Source organism: Ictidomys tridecemlineatus, chromosome 1 (genome assembly GCF_052094955.1).
Source record: "Ictidomys tridecemlineatus isolate mIctTri1 chromosome 1, mIctTri1.hap1, whole genome shotgun sequence".
NCBI lineage: Eukaryota > Metazoa > Chordata > Mammalia > Rodentia > Sciuridae > Ictidomys > Ictidomys tridecemlineatus.
This window is the reverse complement of record NC_135477.1, coordinates 166,717,456-166,744,660: the sequence shown is the minus strand read 5'-3', so window position 1 is coordinate 166,744,660 and position 27,205 is coordinate 166,717,456. Positions and strand designations below refer to the sequence as shown.

Sequence of the window (27,205 nt, the reverse complement as noted above, 5' to 3'; positions counted from 1 at the left end):
TTCCCACGCGGTAACACACTCTTTGCAGACCCGCCATTCTAAACGGCTTCCTAACATTCCATTGAGCGGATGGCCTGTACTGTGCTTTGGAATTGCCCTAAGGTTGGATAGAACGAGGCTCCTTGCAGGCTTTGTGTGTGTGTGCTCTTCTTCTTCCTCTGGTAATGAAGAAGTGCTCAGTGAGGTAAAGGAAGGAGTCACCCCCTGGAGAATGTGCACTCCCATGGCAGACCAGGCAGAACATGGTGGGATCACCAGCCTAGGGCCCAGGAGCCTCCCCCTGCTCCCTACGGAGACACTCATGGGCCCACAGCCAGCCAACTGCCCTGCCTCCTTCGGTTGCACTCAGAAGGCTGCCCCCTGGTGGCCACGTTCCTGGCCTCCCTCCTGGAGGCCCATCCCTGCTCTGGGAGGTGGGCTTTGGAATAAGCTCCCTTTCTGAGAGCTGGCTGCTGCGTTCCCGGAGCTAAGAGGATGACATTCAGCAGGAGCAGACGCTGGTCTGGCCAGCCCTGGCTTTTTCTGTGATGGGTGAGAAGTCACGATCTGGGGTTCAACTGGAAGAAATCCCTTTAAACCCCAGAATCAGTTTGATCCATAAGATGGTGATACCTTCCTAACCCTCTCCTTGGACTTCTGTCTTATTTTTCAATTGGTTCAAGATTCTCTCAGCCAGGGTGGAAAACAAAACGCTGTGGGGTTGAGGATTCTGTTTAAAGGTCTTAGCCAAAGAAAAAAATTCTTTTTTTTAAATATATTTATTAGTTCTAATCAGTTATACAAGACAGTAGAAAACCCTTCTCCGATTCATTGTACACAAATGGAGCAGAATTTTTCACTTCTCTGGTTGTACATGAAATAGTCACCCCATTAGAAAAAAATTCTTTCTACACCTGGATCTTGGCAATCCAAACGGTGCTGGGGCAGATGGTGTAGACAACAGGATTATCATTTGTATAGCCGCTTCCACTTACTGAGTGGTGATGATGTGTCCTGCGTTGTGATAAATACTTGACACACTTAGTTCATTCCCCCACAATCTTGTGAGGTAGACGTTGTCATCCCCACTTAACAAAGAAGGGAACTGAAGCCCAGGGACATGTGGCTTCAGATCCACCCTGTGGGTGGCAGGATCAGGACTTATACGTGGGTGAGGGTTGCAGGAAGCCCATGCTCATTATCAGGTGGGGTTGGTGGAGGCAGCTCTGTGGCCTCTTCTCAGAGTGGGAAGGACAGGGCAGGCCAGAAGATAGAGGTATCCACATAGAGGGCACTGCATTGGCTCATAGTGCAGCCGGCTGTCTGTCCACAGAGGCCATCCAGAAAAAGAGTTCTGCCTGAGTTTCTGGGTTTTTTTGAACTAAAATTCACATAATATAAAATGTGCTGCTTGGGTATTTAGTAACACGATGTTGTACAACCACAGTCCACCTGGTTTCTCACCACTTCTACCTATTCACTCCACGCTAAAAGAAAACCCGTTGCCATTCCTCCCTCTCCCCATCCTCTAGAAACCATCAATCCTCTGTCTCCCTGGAATTGCCAGCAGTGGACACTCCACGTGAGGGGACTCTCTTCTGCAGCAATCCTCAAAAGCCCCTCATCCTGCAGGCCAGAGTCCAATTCTCAAAGCAACAGGGCAGAGACTCTTGACCTCTCAGTGCCTTCCCCGACCACCCAGCCTGCCACGTGCTGCCACTGAACTCTTGCCTCCTTGACTGATCAGTTCCCTGTCCCACACTTTCGCCTAACAAGGCTTCTCCATCAATGGGCTAAGAATCGAGGCTTCCCCTGAGTGGATGGCCTAGGAAATCCTAATGATGTCACTCTTTTGATTTGGGTTGCAAAGGTTCAGAGTCAAAATGGCACTGGTTTTGATTGGAGCCCAGCAGTCCAAACCACAAACTTCAGCCCAGGCACAGAAGTCCTTGGTGGATGGGCCCCTCACTGAACAGGCCCTTGCCCCCACCTCCCACTGGCCTTCACCCCTGAATCAGGAACTGAGAAAACTGCCTACCTTCTCCTGATGTATTATCTCTTCTTTCAAAGCTAATCCTAATACTTCCCATAGTAGTAGCTTTGGCAGTGAATATTGAAACTGATTTATGGTTTCTGTCTGTGAATTTTGTTTCCCTCCTGGTTGAAGAAGGCAGGAGAGAACGTCAGAGCTGCTCGGTGCTGGAGGTGCAGCTCTGTGGGGGAGGACCTGGCATGCACCTGCCAGCCCCATTGCCGGGAAAAAAGAGGCAGAGAAGAAGGCGCTAGTGGGCATCAGGGGTGGTGGGATTCTGTCCTAGAAAAGGACTCCTCCATCTCCCAGGACCTTCCTGGGGCAACACAAAGGAACTCACAGACACCTGGCTGACGCTGGGAAGTTCAGGCACCTGGTGTAATTTCACTGTGTGGAGAACTGATGCTCTCCTGGCCCTCACCTCACCTGAAGAAAGAGGCCTTCTCCACACCTGTATCAACCCCAGTGTCTCCGAGTCTCCCCCCAACACCCACTCGACAGGGAAGGAGAGTGGGTTAACACAACTGGGACAGATTAGCCACAGACGTCTTTGTCCTCTGACCAATAGTGTCCCCTTGGTCTCTTCCCAGAGGGTGCTTGCCATTCTGTGATCTCCAACATCTGGCCCACCATGACAACTCTGGCTCTCCTCAACTGTGGCACTTGTGTCCCCTTGCAACCAACATGTGCGTGGGCCTTGGGCATCACCAAGTCAGGAGGCAAATTCCAAGATCTCTGTGGGGAGTTATTGCTCAGTGGCTGATTCACACATGAATGCTCACAGTATCCACCAGATGCCTAAATGGGGGGCGCAAAGCAGGATCCCTCTCACTGAGATTCTCTGTACTGGTTTCCTAGGGCCACCATAACAGATCACCACAAACGGGTGGCTTAAAACTACAGAAACTGAGTGTTGCCCAGAGGGGAAGCTAAAAGTCCTAAATCAGGTGGCTGGCAGGTCCCTTAAAAGCTCTAGACAGAACCCTTCCTTGTTTCTGTGTGGGGAGACTGATACTCTCCCGGCCCTCACCTCACCTGAAGACAGAACACCTTCTGTGTTCACCTTGGTCTGTGGCACCGTCATCCCAATCTCTGCCTCTGTCTCCACACAGGTTTTCCCAGATGTCTGAATCCAGGCTTCCCACTTCTTATAGAGAAGAAAGAAATCCAGTTCTTTAGCATTGGTCATCGGGTGAAGGACTGCATCTTAGCTTAATTACATGTGCAAAGACCCTATTTCCAAATACGCTCCCAGGCACCAGGAGTTAGCACTTAAGGGGGAACGCAAATCAACCCACCTCCTTACAGAGGCCGAAGCATGTTAACAATAGAAGGATTATCCTACTAACCCATCCCTGAGACCCCCCAAAATACATCATCATTAACAGCACAAAAAAGAAAAGCAGCAATATTTACTCAGCACTTAGTAAGTGTCAAGCACCGAGTTCCCTACTAGGGTATGTTAACTTTTTCACTGCTGTGACTAAAAGACCTGACAAGATCAATTTTAGAGGAGGAAAAGTTTATTTGGGGCTCATGGTTTCAGAGGTCTCAGTCCACAGGCCTGAGGTGAGTCAGAATATCCTGTTGGAAGGGTGTGACGGAGGAAAGCAGCTGAGGACATCACATCAGGAAGCAGAGAGAGAGAGACTCCCCTCACCACAGACAAAATATATACCCAAAGTCATACCCCAGTGATTCACTCCCTCAGCCACACCCTAAGTGCCTACAGTTACCACCCTGTTAATCCCTATCAGTGGATTAATGCACAGATTAGGTAAGACTCTCATAACCCCATCATTTCACCTGTGAACTTCTTTGTACTGTTTCACACATGAGCTTTTGGGGGACACCTAATATCTAAGCCATAACAAATGGGTTACCCTGTTAGACCTCATAATCGCCCTATTAAGTAGGGACTATTATTAGCACCACCTTTTTAAAAATTTTTTATTTTTTTATTTTTTTTTAGTCATTGGTAGATCTTTATTTATTTTACATGGTGCTGAGAATCGAACCCAGTGCCTCACACATGTCAGGCAAGTGCACTATCACTGAGCCCCAGCCTCAGCCCTTAGCACCACCTTTTAAGTGAGAAACTAAACCTTTAGAAAAATAAGTAACTTAACCAAGAAATATAGTGATAGATTGAAATTTTGAATACCTCTCTCTCTCTCTCTCTCTCTCTCTCTCTCTCTCTGTGTGTGTGTGTGTGTGTGTGTGTGTGTGTGTGTGTGTGACCCCAAAGACCACCAAGAGCTTTGAGCTGTATGATTTGGGGCAAGTTCCTTATTTTGCCACCCTCTCTGGGCTTCAGTATCCTTCTTTGTAGAAAAAAGAGCTCTCTTGGGGCTGGGGATGTGGCTCAAGTGGTAGTGCGCTCGCCTGGCATGCGTGCAGCCCGGGTTCGATCCTCAGCACCACATACAAACAAAGATGTTGTGTCCGCTGAAAACTAAAAAATAAATATTGAAAAATTCTCTCTCTCTCTCTCTCCCCTCTCTCACTCTATCTTTAAAAGAAAAAAGAGCTCTCCTGGTTTCTAAAGCTCTTCTTCCTGCTGTGAGTCCACAGCTCTATGAATCTTTACATCCAAGGAAGTTCTGGCCAGCTGGCCTACATTTGAAACCCAGTAAATGAGATCTGCTCCCCACTTACCCACAGCAGCAGCCAGGGGCCTTGTGGCATCTCCCCGTCCCTTTTGAAGGTTCTGGTTCTGGTCTCTGTCAGCCTCAGTAAGGGTAGTGATGACTTCCACCTGAGTTAATGCTGTGGGTTGAGCCTAACTGGCCAACAGGAGAAGGCCAGCTCTCTCTACAGCACTTGGTGGGGAGGAACTTACACTCCTAATTTGCTTCTTATCAGCTGTGTGCTTCTGGAAGGAAGGAAGAAAGAACAGTAAGTTCATAAGGCCTTTCCCTTTAATCCCTTCCTGTAGGGATCAGGCTAATGGAAGGGCCTTCCGTATCTCCCGATCCCTCCTCCCAGCCTTCCTCCTCTGCTCTTCATTCCAGTTTCTAAGTAGGCCATGGGGTCTGCGGGCTCCAGGCCTCAGGACAGGATAGAAAGAGGAGGGAAGGGGGTGGGGAATGTTGAAAAGATTAGGATCCTAAGGGAGCTGGTGGGAAGATAAAGACGAGTGCTGAGAGCAACTACAATCCCATAAAACCTTGCATATCCAGCAACCATGCCTGCCTGGTTGTGCAAAAGAAGGGAAGTGGAATCCCATGTACTGGCTGCGAGTCCCCTCAGGTACATTTCCCTCTCTCTTCAAGAGCTCAGCAGCTATGTGGAGCAGCTGTTCCACGGTCCCACTTTGCAGATGCAAAAAAAAAAAAAAAATTAAAACCAAGGCTGGTAAAAGAGATTCAGAACCAGGTGTGGCTGCTGTGTCAGAGCCTCTTTCCTCTACATCCCAGGGCCTGATGACCACAAAGAATAAAACCCATCACCTCCTTCTTGCCAGAGTTGACATTTCTACTGGTATCAGAGTTGCCAAATATGATGCAGTTGGCACAGACGCTTTTTTTTCTCCATAGAGGGTGAGATAAGACATCGTTCTAAGGAAGCCAATGACAAGATTACTCCGGAATCTCAGAGTTGGGTGCTGGAGAGAACTACATGTGGAAGGGAGAACACTGTCCCCTTCGCTCCCCTGTTCTCTCTCTTATTCCTACTGCAATGTCAGAATCTGGGCTGCCATTCTCAAAGCAGCAAGACCACGTGCCCCGCCACCACCAGAGTCCAGCTCCAGCTTGGAGTCTCTCTCCTGTAAGGTGAAGACCCAGGTGCCTACCTGCACTTCTTGGCTCCTGCCACTTCTCCCTCCCCCTGCCCCAGGGCCCTATCCAAATGACAGCACTGGAAGATCCACCTACTGCTTCTCCTTCCTTCCCCTCTTATTGATGCAGCCCACTGTCTAAACCTCGCACAGTGAGCTTTTTAAAATTTGAAAGTCAAAGCACATGACTGTCTTGTTCCAAATCCTCCAGGAGCTTGTAATTTTCCTAGAATTTAAAAGAATTCTTTGTCATGGCCTTCTAAGCCGTCCCCTTCAGGCCCTGCATGCCAGCTCCGTGGGACTTCCCCTAGCTCCTGAAGCATGCCAAGGCTGAGGCGTCTGTACCAACTGGTCCAGAAGAAGTCCATGCCCCTGGCTGTCCCCTCACGTGACCAGGTCTCAGCTCAAGTGTCTTCTCCCCAAGGAAACTTCCCCGTTTATAAAGCAGCTTCCCAGGGCTGGGGTTGTGGCTCAGTGGTAGAGCACTTGCCTAGCAATTATGAGGCCCTGGGTTCAATTCTCAGCACCACATATCAATAAATTAAAACATAAATAAATAAATAAATAAAGGTCCATTGACAACTAAAAAAATTTTTTTTAAAATTTAAAAAAATAAAATAAAAAGCAGCTTCCCTAACAAATTTGGAACCTGGCCATATTTTTCTTCAGAACTTCTTTATTACTACCTGAAATTCTACATGTTACAATGTTACTGCGGCTTATGTTAATATATAAACTTTTTGAGAGCAGGAGGCTTTTTTGGTCTTCTTTATCCAGTACTTGAATTCAAAAGTGCCTGATAAATACTAATATAAGATGAATGAGACCATGTCCCTTGTGGCAAAGACTGCTAATCGATACACATCGCCTCCCTTCCCCCGCCCCCCCATTTATTCTTCCCTTCTTCCTTCAAAGCAATTGAAGCACCAAGTGGTGGATGGACACATTACCAACCAGCTCAAGGTGACGTTTCCCACCGTCTAGCAAAGAGGTGGATTCCTGTGACCAGGTTATGGCCAGGTGGAATTGCAGGTGAAAAGCAGGACCCCCAGTGAACTTTGAATTTCAGGTAAACAACCAATAACTTTTGAGTATAAATACGTCCCAAATTAAAAGTCCAGTGATTTGAAAATATTTTCTCTCCCCATTCTGCAGGTTGTTTCTTCACTCGGTTGATTTTGTTTTCTTTGTTGGTTATTTTCCATTTTTGGTCTCATTTGGAAAAAAAAACTGATTGTGAGCTGAAAATCAAATTTAACTGGTTTTTGAATTCTTTGTCATGGCCTAAATCTGGCAACACTATGGCCGATGGAAGATAAAACAATGTCTATGATTCTAAGGTCACACCCTTAAAACTAACCAGCCTGCCCTCCGGTTCCTCTCCCCTTCCTGCTGGTTGGAACACAGAACACAATGGTAGGTGTTGTGTGTCATCTTGACCCCATGGCCCAGGGCTGTCTCTAGGATATACACAGAAAAGAAAATAGAGGGAACCCAGCCTCCAGAAGACTTCCAGACCAGCTTCAGGGAACTCGATCCACTTTATTATTCATAGGCAAGCCTTTATGCACAGCTAGCAACACATTTATGAGCAGCAACCAAGGGGCTAATAAATAAATCAGTGGTAAAAAAGCAGAAGGGAAGGAACACGCTGTGCACCTGAGGGTGGCCAGGTTACCATGGTGATGGGGCCGGGACTGGTCAGTGTTCCAACCACAAATATCCGGATTCAGTGTGCTGAGCCCTGAGAGCCCCCTCACATAGGCAGCATAGACTACTTTCCAACTCACGGGCCCAACATTCGGTGACTTGGTTTAGCTTTTCTTTTTGTTATTGGGTTGTTTGAATCCTTTATATATATCCAGGTTAATTAACCTCTTGTCAGTTGTGTAGTTTGAAAATATTTTCTCCCATTCTGCAGGTTGTTTCTTCACTCTGTTGATTTTGTTTGTTGGTTTTTTTCCATTTTTGTTTGATATAATTTCATTTGCTTTTATTTCCCATGCTTTGGGAATCTTATCCAAAAAAAACTTGGTCCTTTCCAATGCCCTGAAGAATTTCCCCTATTTTCTTCTAGTAGTTTTACAGCTTGGGGTCTTACATTTAGGTCTTGACTCCATTTTCAGTGGTTTGAGTTTTTTTTGGTTTTGGGGGTTATTTTGGATATGTGAGAGGTAGGGGTCTAGTTTCATTCTTCTGAACGTGGATATCCAATTTTCCCAGCACTGATTATTAAAGCTTTTATTGTAGATTTGTAATGTATTTTGAAGTCAGGTAGCGTAATGTCTCCTGTTTGTCCTTTTTGTTTAAGATTGATTTAGCTATTTGGGTTTGGTTGGGGGTGGGTGTCTCTGTGTGTGTGTGTGTGTGTGTGTGTGTGTTTCCATATAAATTTTAAGGTTGTTTTCTCTAGTAGTGTGAATAATGTCACTGGTATTTTGATTGATAGAGATTTACTGAATCTATACGGCACTTTGTGTAGCATAGGCATTTTGCCAAAATTGATTCTGCCAATCCATGAACATGGGATGTCATTCCATTTTTGGTATGCCCACTTTAATTTCTCTCATTGATGTTTTACAGTTTTCATTGTAGAAATATTTTTGGTTAAAGTCTCTGGTTACATTTATTCCTAGGTATTTTAATTTTTTTAGCTATTATAAACAGGATTGCTTTCTTGATTTCTACTTCACATCATTTTCTAGCCATTTATAACAATCCTGTTTATTCTTTTTGTGTGTTGTATCCTTCAACTTGGCTGAGTTTATTATTTCTAACAGTTTTAGGTGGAATCTTTGGTTGTGTATGTGAAACCATGTCATCCACAGACAGTCATAATGTGACTTCCTGCTTTCCAATTTGGATGTCTTTCATTTCTTTCTTGCCTGATTGCTCTCACAAGGATTTTCAGTATTTTGTTGATTAAAAGTGGTGAAAGTGGGCATCCATGTGTTATTTCAGATCTTAGAGAAAAATCCTTCAGCTTTTCCACTCAGTATGATTCTATCTTGTGATGTATGATTTTTATTACATTGAGGTATGTTCCTTCTATTCCCAATTTGAGTTTTTATCATGAAGAGACATTGAATTGTATCAGATGTCTTTTCTACATCCATTGGGATGATCAGGTGCTTTCATCCTTCATTCTGTTGATGTGATGTAGCCTGTTTATTGATTTGCCTATATTGAACCATCCTTGCATCCCTGGAATGAATCCCACTTGGTCATGGTGAATAATCTTTTTAATGTGCTGTTGGATTTGATTTACTCCCCCCCCCCACCAGACTTGCACATGCTGATCTCCTTACTTCATTCAGGAGTATGATAACGCCAAGGTCACGGGTTCATTCCCGTAAGGGCCACCAAATGCCACAGTCTGGCTGGGCACAAAATAATGGAGCCGCCACGAGGCACTTGTAGGTTCAAACAGGAACTACTTTATTGCCCAAACTCTCACTGGCACTCCACACGCACTCCTCGGGAACTCTCCCCGCCCTCCACCGGGCTCCAGGAGAACTCAAAAGTAGAGGGCTCCAGGAGAACTCAAAAGTAGCGGGCACGGGCACCCGAGGCAGCAGGAGCCACCCTATTGTCAGACAACAGGGGTCTATATACAACTGAATACACAGCCTGTTTCAATCCAGCATAATCCAGTCACAGCAATTATACACAGCTTAACTTAATTATCATCATCTTAATGGCTCACCTCTCAACCACTCCTTCTGGCAAATGCCAGGAGCCATCCCGACTCAGCTATGGCTCTCAACACTTTCTCACTCTCCGTGTCCTTACATTGTGCCATTTTTCTTTATAGTATCTGCCACTTCCTACTTGATAACTTATATCTACTGACTTGCTGTCTGCCTTCTGCACTGAAATGTAAGCCCCATAGGGGATTCTGCTCTCTCATTCACTGCTGTATCCCTAGGACCTCAAATAGTGCCTAGCACTTTGGAGGTAATGGATGAATACTTTTTAAATAAATGAATATGGATACAGATATAGATGATATAGATTTAGAAAGATATGATATAGATATAGGTGTAGATAGAGAAAGAGATAGAGATAGATGGAGAGAAATACGGGGCCTCACAAAAAGCCACAGTGATTTTACCTGTGACTCTCTCCCTGGGTGATAAAGTAAAAAAACCTCCATGTGCATAATGAAGTTTGTCTCGCTAGAGAAAACTTAGTCTTTTTGCATAAGGCTTATCTCCCTACTGAGATGGAAACGTCTGCCAGGTAAGAATTCACATTTCACAAAGTGCTAGGAGTGAGGCATGTGAAGTCTAAGTCCCCAGTGGGGAAACCAAGTCAAGGGAGGGGACAAAGTCATGCCTACCGTAACAACTGGTATCTGCAAGAGACTTTATTTTTACTAGACATCTTCCCATCCTTTTTCCTTATTTAATCATCATGATGACTCTTCTAGGCAAGTGATGGTGATATTGGTACTATCACAATTATATTTAGATATAATTATTCATCTCCTGAACTTGTGCCCTTAGAAATAGTCAGGAGTTTTCATTTTAGTTTATGTGTATTTTATCTTAATTTAAAATATGATAATTATTAGTCACAACTCCATTTTGCAGATGAACCAAGTAAAGCTCAGAGAGGCTGTGACTTGTAAAAGTCACACAGCTGGGGGCTGAGGAAGCTAGCCTCTAAATCCTGCCCTGCACCTCCCCTCACAAGAGAAGAGAAACTTCACTGCATAAACAAATCCACACTGTGCCAAGAACCAACAGGAAGCTAGAAAACAATGCCCTGGCTTTTCCAAGGACCCTTTCAATATGCTAATGCAACACAGTTGGTCATGGATTTGGCCAAGGAAGCCTGCTTCTCCTACAATACCATGCCCAGGGCGGCTGATTCAACGGACAACGGTTCAGCACAGACAGTGTGTCACTGACTGTCATTTTGTGACAATTAATTTGCTTGGTGACCAAGAGTGCTCCATGGTTACATTAACATGCAAAATAGAATTAAACATTTATTCATCCTTTATCTCCTCATTTCTGGATGGATAAGTACTGTCAGCATCTGCAAAAGATATTTTCATTGACATTATTTATCTGCTTGACTTGACTGGAAATTGCACTTGAGACACAAGAACACATCACAGTAGTTTTATACAGTAGTAGTGACTAAAGGGGCTAGATATTAAAGGGAAATATGTAGCCTGAGATTCTAGGGCCACATAAACGCAGCATAATAAGACACGAAGAATCAGACCTGAACATGTAAGCGCTCAATAGAGACTTTTAGAAGAACCCATCCAGGTTTCCTGAGTGTCTGTTTAACATGTGGCATTGTGCTGGAGATGACAGGGTTTTTCCTCCTGTGCCAGCTTTGTTTTAATGTCCAAATTACTGTGGCAAGATAGAATCTGGGGCCTGATTATCAGAGCTGCAGTCATAGCATGGAGTCAATTTAGATCACGCTTCTGTCTTTTTCACACGAGCTGCCTTGTCTGAATTCAGTGTCAGCCTTCTAAGGTAGTGCAGAAACTCTGGAATCAGAGACCTGCATTTGAATCTTAGCTCCTTCACTTATATTTCCTTAGAAAAATTACCTAACCTTACTGATTCTGTTACTCATCTCAAACAAACAAAAAGATAATAGTATCACCTACCTTATAGGACTACTATGTTAATTAAATGAGATAATATGTGCAAATCACTGAGCACAGTATGCAATGGCATTAAGAACTAAATAAATAGTCTGTATGTGTGTGTGTGTGTATATGTATGTATATATATATTGTTATAAAAGAAATGTTATATATATGTATATATACATACACACACATATATATATATATATATATATATATATTCACATATACACACATATGCCATTTATCTGAGGGCCATTAGAATGAGTGGTCTGTTATTTTGGGGGGCTATTTTTAATACTAGTCAGTATTTATTGAGTTCATATGATGTCATTATGTCCTAGACCCCATTCCAAATGTTGCATACATACTAACTCATGGAATCTCCATACAGTCCTTTGATTCCATTGGTGGGGAGCAGGACCATGCACCAGGGTCCTGCAGGGGCTTAGACCCTGGGAAACAGATTTGGGATCTTGGCAGGTGGAAAAAGAGGCACAGTTAGGATAGTAGACATGCTTTATTCAGATGTGACAGCAGCCCCTCCCCGCTGAGTCTTGCCATAGGTCTTTTTATATGCAGGCCAGACCAAGAAGGCAGAGTGCCAACAGGTTACATAAGGGACAGGTGCATGAGCAGATGTTTATGACTTTGAGTCCATATGCTGAATCTGAGTGTTCATGACCTTGACCACATACTAAAAACATAGCCTGCCAGAAGCCTCAGAAAGGGAGCCTAACTATAGCCCTCTTAGACCTGCCCTACAACCCGTAGTCTAGCTTCCATGTACCTGCCCTTTTGACCACCATTCTCAACAAGGATCAGTTGTTACTGCTTTGTAATCAGAAAAACAAAGTGCTTATTTATTTATTTATTTATTTATTTATTTATTTATTTATTTATTTATTTATTTATTTATTTATTGGGAGGGTACCAGGATTGAACTCAGGAGCACTCGACCACTGAGCCACATCCCCAGCCCTATTTTGGCTTTTCTTTAGAGACAGGGTCTCACTGAGTCGCTCAGTGCCTTGTTGTTGCTGGCTTTGAACTCATGATCCTCCCGTCTCAGCCTCCCGAGCCGCTGGGACTACAGATGTGAGCTGCCGCAGTCTGGCTGGGCACAAAATCACGAGCCACTCACAGCCTTGTAAATTCAAACAGCAATTCTTTATTCCCGAACTCACATTCGCCCTCTACAAACACATTCTGGGGAAATTCATGTTCTGGGCAAAATTCACGTACTCCACTAGGCTCTAATCAGTAGGATACGCCCTATTCCCGGCAGGGTACACCTTAAACCTGGAACCGCCCTAAACCCAAGGAGCGGGATACTCCCTAAAACCTGATCTGCCCTAAACCCAGATCCACCCTGGTCCTTGAGCAAGGTCACCTTACTCAAACATATATCCAATGTCACTGCAAATGTCCGGGCAAGTCCATTTCCATGAGTCCTTCCTCTAAGCAACATGGGGTACGCTGGCAAGGAAATTGTCATACCTACTTGGCTAATGGCTCTCAGCAGTGAGTCACCGTGCCTGGCACAATGTGATATTTTAAAAACAATTGAAGATTTTAAATATATACTAGTTACATGTCTGTCAACTCCAACCCAAATCTCTGAGAATCTAAATACTGAGCCACTGATATGGCCTTTAATTTTTATGGTGGGCAGAAGTATATGACATTGGCCAAGGTGCTATGGGAAATAAAAGAAATGTTATATTCTTCCTGGGACCTGCAGATGTGGAAGGGACGATCTGTCAGAGCTGACGGTCATTTAGTACTTCCCATTTGCCCCATCTCTGTGCCAAAAGCTTTACCCCATAACTAACCCATGAGAAAGGCACAATCTACATCCCCCTTGTGTGAAGAAAGAAAGCAGAGCCTTCAAGGGCTCACCATATGCTTGGGTTTCCAAGCAGGAAACTTGTCTAGGTGGAGTTCCCAAAAGCAAGATGCCTGAAAGGTGTTTGAAACATTCCTGGCACAGCAAATACCAACTTCTTAATACACTCCAGCCGCCAACTATCAGTGCATTTACCAGACACTAAACTTTAAATGCAGATACTTACAGAGCCAGTGAGTTCTAAAGAACTCCACTCTCCGAGTTTATGGACCTTTTCTTACATCTTCCACCAGCACCTCTTTCCCACCTCCAGCATTTGGAGATGGGCCTGAGATGGAGAGGAACCAATCTCCCCGCTCTTGCTTGCTAATTCTCAATTTTAAGATGTTCTATTACACCTGATTTATGGCCTGACAGGGCTCATTCTAGTCCACAACCTTGAGCTGGGGAAACGCACAGGGGGAAAGAGTCTAACAATGAGCTTGTCTTAATGCACTGTGGGGAATTTTTTAAGTGAAAAGGCTCAAGAAGGGGGCACATTTCAAACAGCCAATTATGAACAACAATCATTGGAGGCCCGAGCGCAGTAGATCTTCCAGCTCATTCGGTTTTCATCTAATTAAATCTTTCATTTCCACAGGCAGCATGCCGTACAAGCTTGTGTTTGCTTTTGTCGGCTGGAGATAATCAATAGGCAAAATGTGGATGCATTTCAGCATTTATTAGCAGCTCAATTGGAAGTTGTTTTATTTTAATAACATCTTTGCTTTCGTTGTGTTCAGAGTAAATCGACAGCTTTGAAGAATAATAAGACGACAGAAAACTGGTTTATATTACCCCATTAGGAGTTAAGAAATCAGAGAACGAAAGGGAGCTCAGAGAGAAATTGGAAAACACTTTAAAACTGCATTTTCTTTGTTACCAAAAAGAAAAGGAAAAACAAACAAAATGCCTTCCATGCACTCTAAAGATTGTCAAAAATATTTGATTTTCACCAGATATACCTTCCCCCCAAAACAACAAAAAACTTCCCTTTTCCCATCACTTTTGTTTGCAGCTCATATTTGGTTATTCTTCATTAATTTTCTACTAAGCAACAACATGTATTAGAAAGGAGAGAACCAGGTGCAGAGTGTTCACCAGAATGGTCATATCCTCAAACAGTGAGCAGCCGGGTAGGAATAGGAACCCTTAAGAACAAACATGGAGTCAGGCACATGGCTGCATGACTGTAATCCCAGCGACTCCGGAAGCTGAAGCAGGAGGATCTCAAGTTCAAGACTAGCCTCAGCAACTTAGCCAGGCCTTAAGCAATTTAGGGAGACCCAGTCTCAAAAAATGAAAAAAGACTGGGAATGTAGCTCAGTGTTAAAGCATCTGTGGGTTCAATCTCTAGTACCTAATAATAATAATAATAATAATAATAATAAACATGGCAGGTACACCATGATAAATTATTCCTAAAGAGCTTGCTGCGCATCCTGGCCTGTAGGATTCAGACTAAGCAGGAGGTCTCTTCTGAAATCCAGTTGGTACTAGTGTACCAACCACGATGGGGCCTCTAGGAGGCATCCGAAGCAGCCAAACTCAGACAAACTCAAACAGAATGCTGAGTGGAGGCTGGGGAAGGGCAGGGGACATCTGTAGGAAAGATGGTAAAGTTCTGGAGACGGAGAATAATGATAACTGTGCAAGAAATACAATTGAGCTGCACCCTTAGAAATGGTCAAAATGGTAAGTTTAATGTTATGTATATTTAACCATGTTTAAAATCCAAATACTTTAATCCCCAGGTTCATTTGTCCTCTGATATTTCACACCTGAGCATACTGTGCAACCATTCTCCCTAGTGCTCAAGCCAGGTATCTGTGCCCCAGTTCCTCCCTTCTCCTGAGTACCCCAAGTCCATTCTGCTGCCTAAATGAACAAACACCCAATCTCTCTCCTTCCGGTCATCTCCTGCCATCTCCTTAGTGCAAGTGACCTTCCTCTCTTACCTGAATTCTTAAAGGAACTCCTCCCTGGTTTTCCTGCCTCTGCTCAGGCCCTGATCCCCAGAGGCTCTTTCCCACCAGCAACCAGGCTGAACTTTTACAGATATAAACCAGGTGTTGCTACTTCCTGACTCTGAGACTTCCCATTGAACTTGGAATGAAATCCATACACCCTAGACTTTCTTTAGTTTCTCAAACAAATTAAGTTGCATGTTCATTCAGAGCCTTTTCCCATAGCCATACCTTAGCCTGGAACATTCTCCTCTCAGCAGTTACCTAGCCAAACTCTCCTTTGACTTCAGGCTTCAGCAGAAATGGCACTTTCTCAAATTGTCCTTCAGAAATGCCACATTGCTAATAGTTTCTCTGCTATCCTCCCAAGCTCTCTCTTCTTTCCCTCTGTAATACTTTTCTGCTTTCATATTAATATATTCCTCCCTACCTAGCAGACTGCCAGATCCTGAGGTCAGCAGCCATGTCTGCCTTGATTAATATTCCCAGCACCTCATACAACATCTGGCACATAGTAGATACTTAATAAACATCTGTTGCATGGATGAATGAAGAAGAGAATGCACATTCTTTTAGTCCACCCCAAAAGAAAACCAGAAAACTTGCTGAACAGCCTCCACCTTTTCCTTTCTTCAGTACCCACAGACCTCTGTAAGTCATAGGACCCTGCTCCATGGACACTGTTGCACATCCCTTGCTCCCAGCCACTTAATGTTGAAGACATGCATTCAAAGACCTTCTTGCAAAAGAGCCTTGCCTTTAGGTGAGGATCAGAGAGATGCCCGTCAAATACAAGGTAATTGTCTGAGTTTTTTCCTGCCACAATATTAATCCCTCACCAAGTGCCCCATGGCTGTCCCTTTGCCTTGATTTTTCAATAGCATCCTGCCTTCTGTACTAGTGAACAAATTCCTTGAAACCATATGAGATCAGCAATAGAGGGGGAATAGAAAATGAGGTCTGTGGCACCGAGGTGGCTCCTCCTCCTTGCTCAACAGCAGCGACAAAGCCGCCGGCTGCCTGGAAGTCCCTCTCCTTTCGCAGGCGATCTTCCCCTAGGTAACGCTCCAGCAAGCAGTACTTGGGTAATGACCAATGCTACAGTGGTTATTATTGTTATTATGGACTCTATTTTATTTTCATTTAATTAGTAATTATTTTAAATTACATGGCTGAAGAGCTGCTACAATGGGTATTTCCTGGCAGTCAGTGGCTCATCCTCCATCAATGCAGAAATATGAGCCATTCTGAGTTCAGCCATGAGAGGCTGCAGTGATGAACACCTCTCAGGGCCATATGGTGCATTCTAAACCGTGTGTCTTTTCACAACAACAGTCTCACTTCTGTTACCATTAGAGAGAAATATGTAAAACTCTCCTCCCTCCAGACAGAGCTCCCACACTGGCAGGCCCTTAGTGTCTGAGAGGAGAAAGCCCTGCAATCCTGCAATGCACATCAGGGTTTGCTCCTCTCTGTATCCCCTCTCAAGGATGCTCAGGTTCACAGCTAATGCTTAATTGGCCATAAAATGCACACTTCCTCCTTGGGGGCTGATACTTAACGAATCTGGTAACAAACTGGGTAAAGTCTCAAACAGGCACAGGCGTGAGAATAGGCCCAAGAAGCAACCTGAATAACTTACTCTGTTTTTGCATTTTAAACATTTAGGGGTAGCCTTTTTAGGAGGATACTGGGGATTGAACTGAGGGGCACTCAACCACTGAGCCACAACCCAGCCCTATTTTGTATTTTATTTAGAGATAGGGTCTCCCTGAGTTGCTTAGCACCTCGTTTTTGTTGAGGCTGGCTTTGAACTCGAGACCCTTCTGCCTCAGCCACTGGGAATACAGGTGTGCACCACCGTCCTAGGTCTGCTGTATTCGGATTGTTGAATCCAGGTTGAAACTAACATGAACTGAACTTGGGGCACCTTTTATGTCATAAAGTAAGGAAGTACTCAGGCAATCATGAAGTGATGTTAAAAGGCTTGGTGGCACACCCCTAATCCCTGGGACTCAGGAGGCTGAGGCAGGACAGTCACAAATACAAGGTAGTCTCAGCAACTTACATAGCCAGACCCTCAGCCATTGAGCAAGTCCCTATCTGAAAATATAAAATAAAAAGAAGTGGAGATGTAGCTCAGTGGGAAGTGACCTGGGTTCCATTCCTGGTACTCCAAAAAAATAAAAATAAAAAAAAAAAAACCAGAAACCACTTTGAAGTGGCTCCTACTGGGCAAACTGGGAAATTCTGATCATTAAAATAATGACAGTAGCATGTTAAAACCTATTGAATAGCTGGGCATGGTGGCCCATGCCTGTAATCCCAGCAGCTCCAGAAGCTGAGACAGGAGGATCGAGAGTTCAAAGCAACTTAGTAAGGTGCCAAGCAATTCAGTGAGACTCTAAATAAAATACAAAATAGGGCTGGAGATGTGGCTCAGTGGTTGAGTGCCCCTGAGATCAATCCCCCCCCCAAAAAAAACTATTGAATACAATATGCACTCATAAATCCATGCTGTTAAAAATAAATGGAAAGAGAAAGTACTTTATAATACAAATACAACTACTAGATGCAAAAGAAATGACAATAACACTACACTAAAAAGTCGCCATTCAGCAACTATAATAGTAGTTAATTCAGTAAAGAAACATCAGCGGATGCTGAGAATTCAGTGAGTGAAGGGTTGGTGAGGAAAGAGAGATGTACTGACTCAAAGATATTTATTTTTACAAGGAGAATAAAGAATAACTTTACAGTAAAGATACCTGCCAGCTGCCGGCCTGGGTAGTGATCAAAGATAAAAATACTAGTTGTTCAATAAAATAAGCCAGTCACAAAAGGACAAATTTGGTTGACTGCACTTACACAAGCTAGCCGGAGCAGTCAAATCCATAGACGAGATTAGGGGGGTAGTTCCAGGGACTCCAGGGAGGGGAAATGGGGAGTTAGTGTTTGATGGATACAGAGTCTTAGATGGGAAAACTTAAATTCTGAAGATGGATAGTAGTGATAGTTGCCTAACAAAGTGAACGTATTTAATGTTGCAGAATGATAACACTTTAAAAAGGCTATGTGATACATTTTTTCTATATTTTAACAAGAAAAAGTCAGGCTTTGGAGTTAAACCTGCATTCCCATCCCAACTCTGTCACTTAGCTGTGTGAGCCTAGGCGAATTATTTCATTTCTTTGAACCTCAGTCCTCTCATGTATGGAGACAACAACCAAGACTTCAACAGGATGCTCTGAGGAGGGATCATAGTTTAGCACAGCGCCTGGCACACAGTAGACAGCTGATAATATTGACCAGACTATACACGCCCAGAACCATGAAATAGCGTGCCTAGTGTCAGAGAACTCAGCTGGTTTGTACACTGGAGTATGTGGTAATGAGGGCGCTGCTCTGTAGAAGGAAAAGCAGGTCTTTATGTGCCAAGGTGAGGAGTAGCCACTGTCCCGAAGGCCCCTGGAGTGACAGAAACGGTGCCATGAAATATTTAGAGAGCAGAGAGGGGAGTAAAACTAGGCCAGGGTTTTCGGGGTACAGACCTCTGTACATTTCATTCCGTCACAGGTTTTCTCTGTCCCATGAACACAATTAACACAGCTTAACCAGGAGACGATCATCGCTGGACACTCTCACTTCACACCAACAGATTCTCAGAACAGGGAACTCAGACACAGAGGAGCATCCAGCTGCAGGATGCAGTGCCGGGAGCCACCAGCAGGAACACCACCAAGTCCGCTGTCTCCTATCCTCCCGTCACAAGTCACCGGGTGGAAGGTGGAGGGGCTCCCCTCGTCTCTCTGACTGGGCCCAGGCTTCCTGCTGTGCTCTCCATCTGTCCTCCACCTGGTGCTGGGCCTTCTTTGGACCTTAACATCTGTGATGATCAAGGCAGGGTCGGAAAACAGTTTTGTTCAGGTTACAACCTGCACGTCCAAGGCTGGCAGGTGTCAAAGCCTCATCCTCTTTCAACATCCTAATGTGGCCACATTCTCACCAACATCTGCTCAAGGTCCTTTAATCAATTGCTCTCCACCTTTAAAACCCGTAAGGTTTCATGTGAAAACTCAGCGTTGAGAGAAGCACGAAGCCTTCACTTCTCCTGGGTTAGCTGCCTTCCTCCGTGATGCTCCAGTTCACTGTTCTCAAAATGAGACTTATTTTTAATTTCACTGGTGTTTTTTTTTTTTCAGTCACCTAGATGATACACATTCCACCTAGAAAATACCAAAAATCAGAAAAACACACATAGAAAAACTAAGAGTTTCCCATAATCTGATCACCCACATATGGCTTGTAACACTCTCAAAATACCCATTTTTTTCTTCATGGTTTCTGCCTTTGCTTTATAAAATGGCTTTCTCTGTCCCAGGTCAATAGATTTCATAAATATTTATTCTTTTTTATTAAATATCTCATATCTGCAACCCAGGTTCTTTCAAACTGACCTTAATTTTTAGAAGTCCAGTCAGCCAGGAGTGGAGGTACACACCTGCAATTCCAACTACTCAGGAGGCTGAGACAGGAGGATCGCCAAGTATGAAGTCAACCTGGACAACTTAGTGAGACCCTGTCTCAAAAAAAAAAAAAAAATTCAAACGATGGGTGTATGATGGCTCAGTGGTAGAATGCTTGCCTAGCATGTGCCAGGCCCGGAGGTCAATCTCCAGCACCACACACACACCCGGAAAAAAGTTCAGAGTGTGTTAACTTTTGCTAAATCATGCAGCTGCTTTGGCTGTAAGGACATGGATAAGGAATGGAAACTTGACCTAGGAAATGGGAGAAATTTTTGGCCTCCCTAGCCTACATACCCCTGTGTGTAAAATGCAAGAAATTATAAGTGGACCCCAAATTTGCCTCTTTCATTTCTTGTGTGTGGTCCAAAGATGGAACCCAGGGGGGCTCTATCACTGAGTCACAAACCCCCATCCCTTTTTGAGGCAGAGTCTTACTAAGTTGCCCAGCCTGGCCTCAGACTTGCAATCTTCCTGCCTCAGCCTCCTGAGGTGCTGGGATTACAGATGTGCTACCCCTAGCTTCTTTTTTTCTTCCTTATTGTAAAATATGGGTCACACACAGAGGGCTACAGTGTGATGAATAACTGGTAAGTGCCCACATAACTACCTACCATTCACACTCTGAAAAGGAAGAAGGCGGGGAGGGCAGCGGGGGACTCCGGTGGATCCTGTCTCAAGGATGCATCCCCTGTACCTTCTGGCAACCTGTCCCATTAACCTCTTCCCTTCTTTGTTTTTGATTTATGCTTTTATCTCCTACATAATCATCACTTATATTTTCTGCTTACTTCTAAGTTTTTTTTAATAGTTTTTTCAAACATATCTATAATCCATTTAGAATTCATCTTTTTATGTCATGAGAGAAATGTAAAGTTGTTGTATTCCAAATGGTTTGCCAATAATTTCAGCATTATTCAGAATGACACTTTCTTTCTGAACCATTTTTAAAAGTTAAGGTTCTTAATATATGATTCACATAGAGAAAATTTTGTCCCTTAAGAGTATTGAATTTTGGTCAATATACACAATTTACAGTCACCAGCACATTCAAGGATATTTCCATCATTCCAAAAAGTTCCCTTGTAAATATAATATGTCAAGAACTATGTAATGTTTTGAACAACTAATAATAAAATTTTTTTAAAAAAAAAGTTCCCTTGTATCATTCTGGAGTTGATCCCTTGTCCCCCTCCTCTGCCCCATCCCCTTGCCCCGACAACCACTGATCAGCTCCCTGCTCTATAGTTTTGCCTTTTCCCAAATATCAACATACATGATCCTGTAGTAGACAGCCTTTGAGTCTGGCTCCTTTGACCTGGCATGATCCTTCCGAGATTCATGCATGTTGCCGGGTGCATCAGTAGTTCACCCTTTTTCTTGCTGAGTAGTTAGTATTCCCTTGCATGAATGTACCACGATTTAGATTCAATCTTTCAGTGTTAAACACAATGCTGGCTGTAGGTCTTTAGTAGGTGCCCTTTTTGAGAGTGAGAAGCTTTAGTTAGCTGAGTTTTACCATAAATGGATGCTCACTTTTATCAAATGCTTTTCATGCATCTTTTGAGCTTTGTATCCTTGTCAGTCTGCCCTGGAATACTTTGCCATTCGAGTCTCCTGAGGCCTTCGTTTACTGTCCAGGGAAAACTGTCCAAGGAGTGAGGTTTTGTGCCTCTTCCATACCCACTGACCTCTTCAAGTTCTGTGGGAGAGTGAATTTGCTACCTACCTGCAGTGGCTTAAGGATGTTGATTCCTATGAGGGAGGAATCCAGGGAAATACATGGCATTGTGTGCTCCCAGCAAGCTTCGAGTGCCACCTACCTGCTGGCTCCAGGGATGTGGGCCGGGGGGAGCCAGTCTCCTGCTGTCTCTGTAGTTCTTGGGAGCACCCTGTGGAAATCTTGGGGAAAGAGTCTGCAGCCGAGTGTGGCTCAGCCCCTCCAGGTTCACACTCTCACCCGCGCGTGGATGGGCAGTGCTGGGCACTCAAACTGGTTTCCTCTCACCCCTGTGCATCATGGTGCCCCCTCTTCTTGTGCTCTGCCAGGCTAGGAGTTTGCACAGCTCTCTGTCCTTAGAGGAGTTTGTCTCTTGAGGTGACATGGTTGCCTCACAACTTCATCTATCTCATGGGCTCAACAAAATTAACGATTTTGCTATTTGTCATTTTTCTTGTAGTTAGGGTGGGAGTGGTGCGTTCTGCAGCTTCCTATATCCTCAGCAGAGTGTGAGTACATTTAAATTCTGCCTTTATTTTATACCAGTTGTATTGACTTAAGCCTGTCTTGGGGCTATTGTTATTCAATAGCCCCAAATTATGCTACTTTATAATAAATCTTCCCTTCCAGCTATGTAAATCACTCCTTAACCTTCCAAAATTTCTTCATCCTTCTGGGATGACCTTAGAATTATGCTGTCTAGATGGTGCACGCCTGTAATCCTAGCATCCCAGGAGGCTGAGGCAGGCAGATCATGAATTCAAAGCCAGGCTCAGCAACTTAGTAAGGTCCTAAGCAACTCAGTGAGACTCTGTCCCAAAATATAATACAAAAAGGGATGGGGGTGTGGCTCAGTGGTTAAGCGCCCCTGGTTCAATCCCTGATACCAAAAAAAAAAAATATATATATATATATATATATATATAATATATATATATATATATATATATATATATAATATGCCATCTAACCAGAAGCAGTGATACCTGCCTGTAATCCCAATGACTCAGGAAGCTGAGGTAGGAGGATCACAAGTTCAAGACCAGCCTCAGAAACTTAGTGCATTCCTGTCTCAAAATTAAAAATAAAAAGGGCCGGGGATGTGGCTCAGTAGTTAAGTGTCCCTGGGTTCAATCCCTGGTACAAAAATAAATAAACAAATAAACAAACACATACACATACATATACACATATAGAGGTTTTTATTACACCTGAAATGACATAATTACTGAGTTATCCCACCCACAAGTGCCCTACACCTTATCATATAGTCAAGCTTTCCTTCAAGCTCCCCGATAAGGCTTTACAGTTTTACTTATACAGGCTTTCACTTATGTTTGTTTATTCCTAGATATTTTCATCTCTTATTTTAATGCCTTCTTAAAATTGTGCTTTTTGCTGATTATTGATTTTAAAAGATAAGCTTCAATTTCTACACATTGATTTTATAACTAATTGTCCTACTAAATTCTCCTTCTAATAATTTTTCTGTTGGTTTTCGTGGGTTGCTAGGTAGACAATTATATGCAAGTAAAAACTTGTTTCTTCCTTTCCAAAGATTTTTTTTTCCTTATTTCGTTTGCTTTACTGCTTTGTCTGAACTTTCAGAAAATATTAAATGATTGTGGACAGCGGGCATACTGTACCTGACTTCAGCGTAACACCAGAGCTTCTTCATTAAATGTAATATGACTTGCAGAAGATAGGATAAATTAGCCTATTCAACAAGCCCCTTCAATTTGAAATAAGTCAATAGAATTTGCCCCATTTTTGACAGCATTCAATCCAGAATGAACCCCTGCTTCCTTAGACTCTCCACAAATCACCCAAACAATGCCCAAATCTGGCCATCGGTTCTAATGCCCTCTCAATAAGATACCCCAAACCCCAACTCCTCATGATGTATATTCTCCCCACCAATAAAGCAAACTGGCTCAACTACAGTTGCACTCATGCAGAAGGATATCCCTGGCTGGAGGATACTGGCATGCTTATAAAACTAAAATACTAGCCAGACACAGTGGTGATGCATGTGTGTAATCCCAGCAACTTGTGAGGCTGAGGCAGGATTTGAGTTCAAAGCCAGCCTCAGCAACTTAGCAAGGCCCTAAGCAACTCAATGAGACCTTGTCTCTAAATAAAATACAAAAAGGGCTGGGGATTGGCTCAGTGGTTGAACACCTGTGAGTTCAATCCCCGGTACAAAAAAAAAAAAAAAAAAAGACTAAAAAACTAAAAGGTACTTTCTAGCTAAGGTTCAGCCACAGGTGATATATAACAATTACTTATCCAAGTTTCAAACATGGGAGGAGAACAAAATTAGGTCATCACAGACCAGGAGACAGTACATTCCAGCAAGACAATGCAGGGGTCCTTTTGTGCAGCTATGGCAGAATCCTGGTATCAAGTCCACAGCATCATGGGTGACATTTTCTCTAGAACTGTCCCATTGTGGGGAAGGAGGGTTGTGCTCCGGCTATGCAGCTTTAAAGCCAAGTTCTTGGGCCCTCTCATCAATTCTTTGAGCTATTTATTATTCCTTATTAATTCACTTTATCTTAGATTACTCTTAGAAGATACTGGAATGGGATGCTGTGTCACCCCTAAAACAAAGGGGGACAGTGTAACATCATGTCCCTGAATGCTCCCTTTCTGTTCTCCACAACCCAGCCAAGTTAAGGGAACAATGAGAGCAAGCCTGTGCTTAAGTCCAAGCACCCGTAATGTTAAAGGACAATGGCTTTCTCTTATGCTGGTAACTAGGGCAAATTAGTGTCATCTGTAGGAAGAGATTTTCTTGCTCCTTGGAAGCTGTCAAAAAAGCAAACTGAAGTATGCCAAAGGGTACCATGTGCCAAGTGATTGCACCCTAGCTCCATTACTTTAAAAATGTGGTACACAGTGACTTCTGAGCTCATCAATGAGTGAGTCATCATTTAGTTTTCTTGGGGATGGAAATACATATATACACATACATATATATGTGTGTCTAGGTCTTATATATAAAACCTTATCTATTTTTTATATATAAAATTTATATATACACATATATCTGTATATACGTGTGCATATATTTTCTAAATTTACATATATAGGTAGAGCTCAATATTTAAATGTAGACGTTGATATTATGGGTTGGGATTAATGGGAGACTTGATAAAGTCTATAAGAATAACCTGAGGCTGCCAATTTTGCAAAGCCAAAGAAACCTTGGGAAAGGAGGAAGAATAAAAAATAAAATAAAAAGCAAACGGAGGTCTGGGGTTGTGACTTAGTGGTAGAGTGCTTGCCTAGCATGTGTGAGGCACTGGGTTCAAGCCTCAGCACCACATAAAAATAAATACATAAAATAAAAGTATTGTATCTATCTACAACTAAAAATTAAAAAAGCAAACCGAGCAAGATAATGCTGATGATGCCACGTCTTCTGAGGCCTAACATATAAAACTCCTGGGGACAGTTGTAAAACTGAGGGCACTGTGGAAAGGACATGTGACACTCATCCAGTCAGCTGCCACTGATCAGAGCACAATGAGGGAGAAGCGGTGGTGCCTGGCAGAGCTCAGATGCTGTCAGCCTCTGCACTGAACGCCCACTGGAGCAGTCGCTGGCCTCTTATAAGCTTACCTCTCCACGATGATTACCATACTGTCTCTGGGCACTTTCCTTGGCTTGTCTGCGACCTACCCCACTGCCCTGGCATAACTGGGCTGGACGCAACACAGACACTTGCTGCTTTGGGGTCTTTGAGGCACCACTATATTAGATAGCAGGATGCCACAGCGATAGCTAGAGCATCACTTCCAACTGCTCGCTCTTACTCTAGTTCATCTTTTGGCCAACTCTAATCCAAAACAAAATAGGAAAGGGGGTTCTGGGAAATGTACTTCCAGGTCAGCCAAGCTGACAATAATGATCCAGCACATTCCAACACAGGAGTCATAATCTTCTCTGTGTGCCCTTTTCCCACTCCTAATTTTTTCATTTGTATTTCTTGATTGGTTTCACAGGTCTGGGCATTTCAATGATTGTCCTCCAAAGAACCAAGAGTAAGGAGAGTTCTATTATCCAACAGCTTGAATAATGTTTAAACTTTATTAAAACAGAACAACTTTCTATTTTTAGGACAATATAAATTTTAAAAGTTGCCTACCTAAATTTGGATGACTCTCTGTGAGATAAGCTTTGGATCAATTTTATAGACTCTTACAGTCATTTGAAAAGGACAGACTATTTCTGTAGGGTACAAACTTTGAAATATTTACCAGAGTAAATTACTGTTTATCAAACCACCTCAAATCTCTGCAGCTTAAACGATAAGCTGTTACTATTGTTCATGAGTCTATCATCATGGCAGGGAGTGGGAGAGTTCTAGCCTCAACTGGGATTTTCACGTTTCTGTAATCAATTCTGGTCCCATAGGCCGGCTTCTCTGCCACTGAGGGGCTGGCTGGCTCTCAGCCAGGGACCCACTATTCTCTTCCATGTGGTCTCCCATCCTCTAGCAGGGGAGCCTTGGCATATTTACACAGCAGAAACAGAGACCCAAGAAAGAGGAAACAAGCAAAGTCTCTTAAGCCAAGACTTAAACCTGGCAACCATTACTCCTAATGCAAAGCTAAAGAAGTCACAAAGCCAGCCCAGATTCAAAGACTCTTTCCTCCAGAGCAGCTGCAAAGTCAGTGCAAAGAGCAAGGTCATAGGGAGGAGTGAAGAACTATGGCTAGACACACTTAAATCATTAAAATCACAACTATTTACTGTAGGGTCCACCACGGGCACCTGGAATTTATAAATGATCTTTTATTTATATATGACAGCGGAATGCATTACAATATTTATTACACATATAGAGCAAAATTTTTCATATCTCTGGTTGTATACAAAGTATATTCACACAAATTCGTGTATTCATACCCTTCCCCCCCCCACCCCTCTGCCCTATCTAGAGTTCCTCTATTCCTCCCATACTCCCTCTCCCTACCCCACTATGAATGAGCCTCCTTAAATCAGAGAAAACATTCAGCATTTGGTTTTTGGGGATTGGCTAACTTCATTTAGCATTATCTCCTCTAACTCCAAATACCATGATTTTATTCTCTTTTATTGCTGAGTAATATTCCAGTGTGTGTCTGTGTGTGTGTGTGTGTGTGTGTATATGTTTTAATCCATTCATCTACTGAAGGACATCTAGGTTGGTTCCACAGTTGAGCTATTGTGAATTGTGCTGCTATAAACATTGATGTGGCTGTGTCCCTATAGTATGCTCTTTTTAAGTCCTTTGGGTGGACCTTTAAGAGGTTTAGAAATTTTCTCAAATTGATTGCAGAATGTTTCTCCACATTTACATTAAATAACAGTCAGTTCATTTTAACAATTTTTTTTTAGATTTTCCATGTTGCCATTCCTTGCTTTCCAAAGTGAAATAACAATGATTTGTTCATTCAAATCTCTAATGAAGAAGCAATAAAAGAAAAAAAATTTAGTATACAAGTAAAATTCATCTACCAGTATTTCCTCTTTTATTCAAACTATTTAGACCACTGTAATAGACATATCCTAAAATTATACTTTCCCCCTCATGACTGGAGATTGATGCCAGGGCCTCCCACACCAACACTGAACTATAAAGCTCAGTGCTCACTTCTTTTCATTTTTTGAGACAAGTTCTAACTAAATCACCAAGGCTGGC

At 43.2% G+C, this 27,205-nt stretch overlaps 1 long non-coding RNA gene across 1 annotated transcript; it reads right to left on the bottom strand.

Annotated features, from left to right (window-relative positions):
• Positions 1 to 16,374: 16,374 nt before the first annotated feature.
• On the bottom strand, positions 16,375 to 20,745 carry LOC120885667 (uncharacterized). Its single transcript, XR_005728391.2, has 2 exons — positions 19,725 to 20,745; positions 16,375 to 19,493 (listed from the first exon to the last, which is right to left on the bottom strand). It is a non-coding gene; the product is annotated as an uncharacterized LOC120885667 (long non-coding RNA).
• Positions 20,746 to 27,205: the final 6,460 nt, after the last annotated feature.